Source organism: Oryctolagus cuniculus, chromosome 20 (assembly GCF_964237555.1).
Source record: "Oryctolagus cuniculus chromosome 20, mOryCun1.1, whole genome shotgun sequence".
NCBI lineage: Eukaryota > Metazoa > Chordata > Mammalia > Lagomorpha > Leporidae > Oryctolagus > Oryctolagus cuniculus.
Genome location: NC_091451.1, coordinates 31848545 through 31855695, shown reverse-complemented (window position 1 = coordinate 31855695; position 7151 = coordinate 31848545).

Sequence of the window (7151 nt, the reverse complement as noted above, 5' to 3'; positions counted from 1 at the left end):
AAATTTTTTTGTGGGTTTGGAAAGTTTCATTCATTCATTTCCTTTACTTTTTAATTAATAAAATTACTCAGAGGTAAATTTTCCTTGGTGCACTAATTTTGCTGGTTTTAATTCAATCTGAATAATGGTATTTTTATTTATTATTTTGTTTTTCTACAATTCTGCTGTTTATGTTTGTACATTTTCTTCTTGTTGAGGATCCCTTGACAGAAAAGTATATATAAATTAATTCATGTGTGGGAGGATCCATTTGTTTCTAGCTTGCTATTAATTTGAAGTTTGATTTAGTATTATGATCAGTGATATCTTACTATTTTTACTCTTTGGGTTCCTGATTTATGGTTAATGTTTATAAATTTTCAATGGACAACTGGAAGGAGGTTATATTTTCTGTTTCTATGGCTTTCAGAATTAGTCATATGGCAACCAGTTCTGAATATGCTTATATTTTAAATCCTTATAATTTCCCCTGGGCTGAGAGAGAATATAAGTGGGTTTCTCTGCATATCAAACTGTAACTTAATGTTTGCTTAATAAATGTTGATATGATGTTATTTGAGATATGTAAAACTTTAGGATAACACTGTGAATTGAACTCTTCCTTTTTTCTTACATTTTCCTAGTATATCTTTCTTTCCTTTTATTATTTTCAAACTTCCTAAATCATTTTCTTATCTGCTTTTCTCTATTATATGCTAGACTTGCAGCTTAGATTCAGGGTTTACTTTGTGTACCATTTTATAAATCTTGCCTTTAAATTCTGTTTTTACTCAGTTTATATTTATGTTATGATTGATGTATTTTGCCTTAGGTTTGTCAGACAATTTTAGGTTATACTTTCTATTTTATAGTTTTAATACACAAATCTTGTGTAATCAAATTTCGTTGTTCTGGTGTGTGTGCGTGTAGGAACTCTAACGTATAGGGGTATTTGTATTTATTGTGTATTTTATGTTATAATTGATACAATGGTATAATGGAAAAGGTTATAATATAGAAACTTAGTCTTCTATATTTTTAACTAACATAATATTTACTTAATGTGAACACTTTTCCTGCTTCTCCCTCTATTTTTTTCTTCTTCTCTATCCTTTCTCAAGAGATGTTCTTATTGTCTGCAAAGTCATCTGCGAACCCACCATAGGACTTCTCAGCTGCGAGAGAAGAGGCAGCACTCTTCTCCTAACTCCTTTGCACCATTTCTCTCATCTTTGTCTTTCTGGTGCTGTAGCAGAACACCACAGTGGGAGTTCTGGAGCCTGGGAAGTCCAAGAGCGAGGTTAGCAACTAGAGAGCTCCTTTGTGCTGCCCCACAACATCAAGACGAGTAAGCACCAGGCAGGGCTGCCCATTCCCTCCATAGCGAACCCAGTCCCACAGTAACAGCACTAATTCGTTCATGAAGGAAGAACTCCCATGACCTGATCAACTCTTAGTCCCCACATCCTAATACTGTCCCATTATCAATTACATTTCAAGGTAAGCTTTGGAGGGAACATTCAAACTACAGCACCACTAAGTTTTGTTAGGTTGTTTTCACAATGCCAAAATGTCTATATTTACATTCTGTTTAGGCAACTAATACCACATTTAGTATCAACTTTACACTTAAAAGTTTTCAAATATTCATCACCAGTCCTTTTGTACAATTTCCCCAAACATCCCTTGATTGGCTATTGTTTATCTTCAAGCGGTATTATTAGAAGGAGACAGGGGGTAGATGGGGAATTTGCTTGATTCCTAACAGGTGTATGAAAGTTTTAGGCTTCATAGTTGTTGGAAAACTTGACATACTGTGCACTTCATGACTTAAACACTTTCCTGTTAGTATCTGATTAATTTATAAATACATTTTCTTATGGCATTAAATGTTGCTGGGAAAATATTAAGCAACCAGATATTTTATCCCCATTAAATGATATACATGTAATAGTCAAATATTTGTGTTCTATGCTTGCCCTGGGATCATGGTATTCTTTTCTGTATTTCACCAATTTTAATATGTATTTGAAGATGTTAGCATTCAAATAGTTTAGGAGAATATTTAATTTTTATTACAATGATTAGATGAACTGTTTTTTGATAAATATTTTGGTGATTTCATTCCAGATACGTGAAATAAAAGTTTTTATATCAAATACATCACGATTTCCTAACTGATGAATCAGGAAACTTGCTTAAAATGTAATATTTGGTCTATATGTAAATTGAAATCACGTAAAATAGTTTTACTTGAAGCATACTAGTGTAATCTGTCATATCCATCTCCAAACATTTGTTGAAGTTCCTATGACTCCCATTGATCTTACCTACACAGATGTCCCTCGGAATCCTTTAGTGATTAATTCCAGGACATCCCACTGTTACCAAACACTGCAGATATTCACATTTCTTACATAAAACTGTGTTGTATTTGCATATAACTTATGCATATCACCTGACTAAATTATCTCTAAGTTATTTCTAGTACCTAATACAATGCAAATTCTGCTAGAAGAGTTAGTTTACTATATTGGTTAGTGATTAATAACATGAAAAAGTATCTGTCCATGTTCAGTACAATTTTTTTCAAATATTTTCAATCCACAGATGTGGATCCCATGGAAATGGAGAACTACTGTACTTTCAGTTTTTGCATTTAATAATGAGACTGTATTAGGTATAATATTAATATTTTCTGAAATATTTTTCCATTATGTACTAAAAGTATACTGGAAAACCATTCCTGATCACCTCCAACAATTATTCACTTTTATATTATGCAAAGTATTTTATCTATACGTTATTGCAGTTTGGAGAACACTGAGATAGTTTTTATTCACTCTCAGTCTGTCCTATGACTCACAGATTATTTTTTCAGGGTTTTAAAGAACTAACAAGTTTCAGATTTTGATAAATAATTAACCTTGAGCACAGGTTACCTGTTAAGCACCATTCTAATCCTTTGGGATATGGCAATGAACAAAACACATGAAACCAAAATCCCCTATAGTGAAAGACAGTTCTGTGTCAGATATGATACAGTCATGTTCCAACTGTTGTAAAGAGCAAGTAAGTGCTGGCTCACGTAGGCATGGATCCCTGAGGTTCTTCATGGCTATAGGAACTTCTTAGCTTAAGGTTATCATTCCTTCCTGCAATGCTCACCCTCCATCCCCCCACAACACTGGCCTGGAAAGGAGTAGTCTGAATGGCTATCTCAGATTTAGTATTTCTCACAGGAATAGTTCTCAATTGCAACCTCATTCCAGGCCAGCTCTTCCCTGTGCTCAATTCTGCCTTCCTGACTTCCTTAGTGATATAGTTCTCTAAATAAACCAATCTCCAACTTCCCCTTTATCTCAGAGTCTCTTTTTTTACATTTTATTTCACATTTTCTTTATTTACATAAGGTGAACATATTTCATGTATTTCATACATGCAGAATTAGGAGCATAGTGATACTCACCACCCTACCCTCCCTCCCACCTGTGCTCCCACCCTGCCTTCTCCTTCCTTACTTTTTCTTTCTTTTACTTTTTACAATGACACCCTTTCAGTTTGTTTTATAATCATATGACTAACGCTCCACTAAGTAAAGAATTAAACAAACAGTAAGAAGAAAAAAAATGCTGTTTCACAACAATAAAGACATGGGTTCTAAACAATATTCAATCCTCAAAGTAGTCTATTCAAAGGCCCTTCCCATAACATTTGTATTTCACTTGAGGAATAAGGTCATAAACAAAAAGGCAATCGGAAATAGTGATACATGTTAAGAATGATTCTTTTCCTTTTAGGGTTTTATTTATTTATCTGAAATGTATAGTTACAGACAGTGAGAGGGAGAGACAGAGAGAAAGGTCTTCCATCCACTGGTTCACTCTCCAAATGGCCGCAACGGCCGGAGCTGCACCAATCCAAAGCCAGGAGCCAGGAGCCTCTTCTGGGTCTCCCATGCGGGTGCAGTGGCTCAAGCACTTGGGCCATCTTCTACTGTTTTGCCAGGCCATAGCAGAGAGCTGGATTGGAGGAGGAGCATCTGGGACTAGAACTGGCACCCATATGGGATGCCAGAGCCGCACGTAGAGGATTAACCTACTGCGCCACAGCACCGGCCCCAAGAATAATTCTTAAGCATTTTTGTGAACTAGAAGTTAAACCTGTGGATATACACATTTGTCCTTATGCACATGTGGTTTTTGGGAGTATCTATTTTAGAATTTGGAGCATACATAAATAAATGTCCTGTGGCTCCCATTTTCAGAAAAGTCTTAATAGCTTGTTTAATACTCCTAGCTAAACAGATGTTATATATGCAAATACAATTAGAAGACTCAAATGAGAAAAAATGGTAGATCATAGGTTGCTGGATTGGAAGTGTCTAGTGATAGCAATAAACTTTGAATAATAAAGTACCCTGCTAATATGAGAGGCCCCATAGCAATACTCTAATAAAGTAGTAATAATATAATTTATGCTCTCACAAAACTACAAGCTATGGATATCTCCATCTATGGGGATCAGTATTCCCTAGATCACTTTAAACTTTGATGGTAGCTACTGGAGTCATGTGAATGCTCAATATCCTCTGCATCTCACTCATCCCATCTGCCAAGTTCACACACAGGACAGGGTTTGCAGGCAGGGAGCAAACCATGAACATAGTTAACAGAGCTGCTAGACTTACATCCAAGGAGACAATCGGAACCCCATCTGCAATACACATGGCCTAGGATCTGCTTGATTTTTGTTTTATTTGGAATATTTGCACCCATCAACCAAGTCCTGGATCAGTGAGTACATAGTACACAGAAATGATGAGGTTTTAAAAACATGATTATTTCTACAGAAATATATCAGGCTTTTCTTTTCCTGACATTTCCTGGGGAAGAGGAATTCCAGCATTTCCACATTACAAGGTATCTCAAACTCTGGTTAAATATCTTAATAACCTGCACTCACTCTCCAATCATTACCATTTTTATTTATACAGTCAAATGTTCACTGTTTTTCAGTACTTTCTCTTGAATAAAAAAAAGGTTTACTTAAGGGCTCCATTAATTTAAATCTGATACCTGTGGACATTGGCTTGCCTAGAATCTACTTTCTTTATTTTAATATGAGAAAAACATTAGGAAGAAACTTACAATGAAATGATACTTTCAGTTCACATGTTTAAGGGAAAAAGTCAAGGTTAAGCACACAAGGAGTCATAACTAATGATGTGATAATTACAAGTTATACATTTTCATTAAAGCAATTCCCAGAGATCTTTGCTTTGTGATTCCAAGTTTGGCTTGCTTTAACTCCTGTTACACTAAGATGAAAAAGAATGAATACATGCATTACAGGTTACACATATGTTGCTAAACTACATTGGTCTATTTAAAATATTTTAGATAGTCCTTCTTTTATAATCATAAACAGTATTGCACCTGTGCTAAACTGAGCTCGGAATATATATTAGTAGTACATGAGCTAAAACATTTTTACTCATTTTTTTTCTGATAATATTGAGGATTGACCCAGTTATAGACTTATTTGACCAAGGTATATGAAATCTATAATATAATTTGATCATTCAATGCATGTTTTTTTTGCTGATACTTCTCCAGCTAATAGAAATCCTCATGGTGCCCTCCCTTAAGAAAGCGTAACAGCAAGGTGCCAGCATTGTGGTAAAGCTGATTAAGTCACCAATTCCAAGCTGAATCCTGTATCGTAGTGCTGATTCACGTTCTGACTCCCTACTAACGCACCTAGGAAAGCAGTAAGCGATGACGGCCCAAGTACTTGGGCACCTGCTAAACATGTGAGAGACCAGAATGGAGTTCTGGTCTCTGGCTTCTAGCAGGTGCAACTCCAGCTATTTGGGAAGTGAACCAACAGATGGAAGATCTCTCTCTCACTTGCTTGCTCTCTGTCACTCTGCCTTTAAACTATTAAATGAATAAATGTTTCATAAGTTTCATAACAAATATTATAGAATAGTTTGTATTTTCAGTAAAGACTCAGAAAATCAATGATACATTTGTACATCATAAAATCTCCCTTAATTGATACTCAACTTATCCCCAAAACAACCACTTCCTATAACTTTATTCTTTTATATCTCTAGAAAAAGAGGCCTAAGCCCCAGTTGAATTTCGTCAAATCTCCACTCTATGACAGTCTCAGTAGGGACAGAAACGTTCATTTGGAGCCGTACGTCAGTAGAAGCTTGAAAAACTTTTCTTTGAGGAATACAACCCTGCCTCTTCCATGGCAGGACTCCTGTGGAGACTCATTAAGCGTGCAATTAACAAAAGTGCATTAGCAAAAGGCAGCCTCATCTATGCAAATAATAATAAAAAAATTCAATGAACTTCTGCCAGGGGATAGTTTTAAAGGAGACACAGATAAGCACATTTTTCAAATAACCAGAAAATTGCTTTTTAAATTATTTTTTAATGTTGGATGATTTCTTCACATGTCTGTAAGCCACTATACTTATAAACTCAGAACCCAATTATTTGATGCCTACATTTTAAAAAGTGCAATACATATTTTTCATATTCCTCAATGTCATTATTATGAACATCAAAATTGTTTAAAACATATTTACAAAATAGAAATAGAAAACTTTCATATTTGAAATTCATAAAATAATTTTTGAAACAAATTCAATGAGACAAATAATGCATTTCTGGCATAAAGCTACATAAACTATTTAGAACTATAATACAAACACAAATGTATTGCTGTATAAATGTTATCCAAGTGTAATTATTTTGAGGGAACATAATAGCCACTACCAGCTGTCCTACTTGGTTCTACTTTCTTCTGCACAGGTCTACTCAGCAGTGCTTCCTCTGTGTCCCTGTTCCAGCTGGGATCCTGGAATCATCCCTGATTGGCTCATTGAAAGCCATTACTTCTGGGGTAGCATTTTAATTTTCCTCTCATCTTTTCTATCCTGAGTGACATGACCCTCATTTAATTTCATTTTCCCCTGTGGTGATATCCACCTGCTTCAGGGGGTCCATGTACAAGATCCAGCTAAAGTTTTCTTTCTCCTTGGCAAGAAGCGAGATAAGATAGGAGACAGTAGGGAAGTCATTGCTGAATCTGATTAACAGTGCAAAGAGGGATGTTTTTAGGACAGTGAAGGAAAACAGACGTAACCAAAG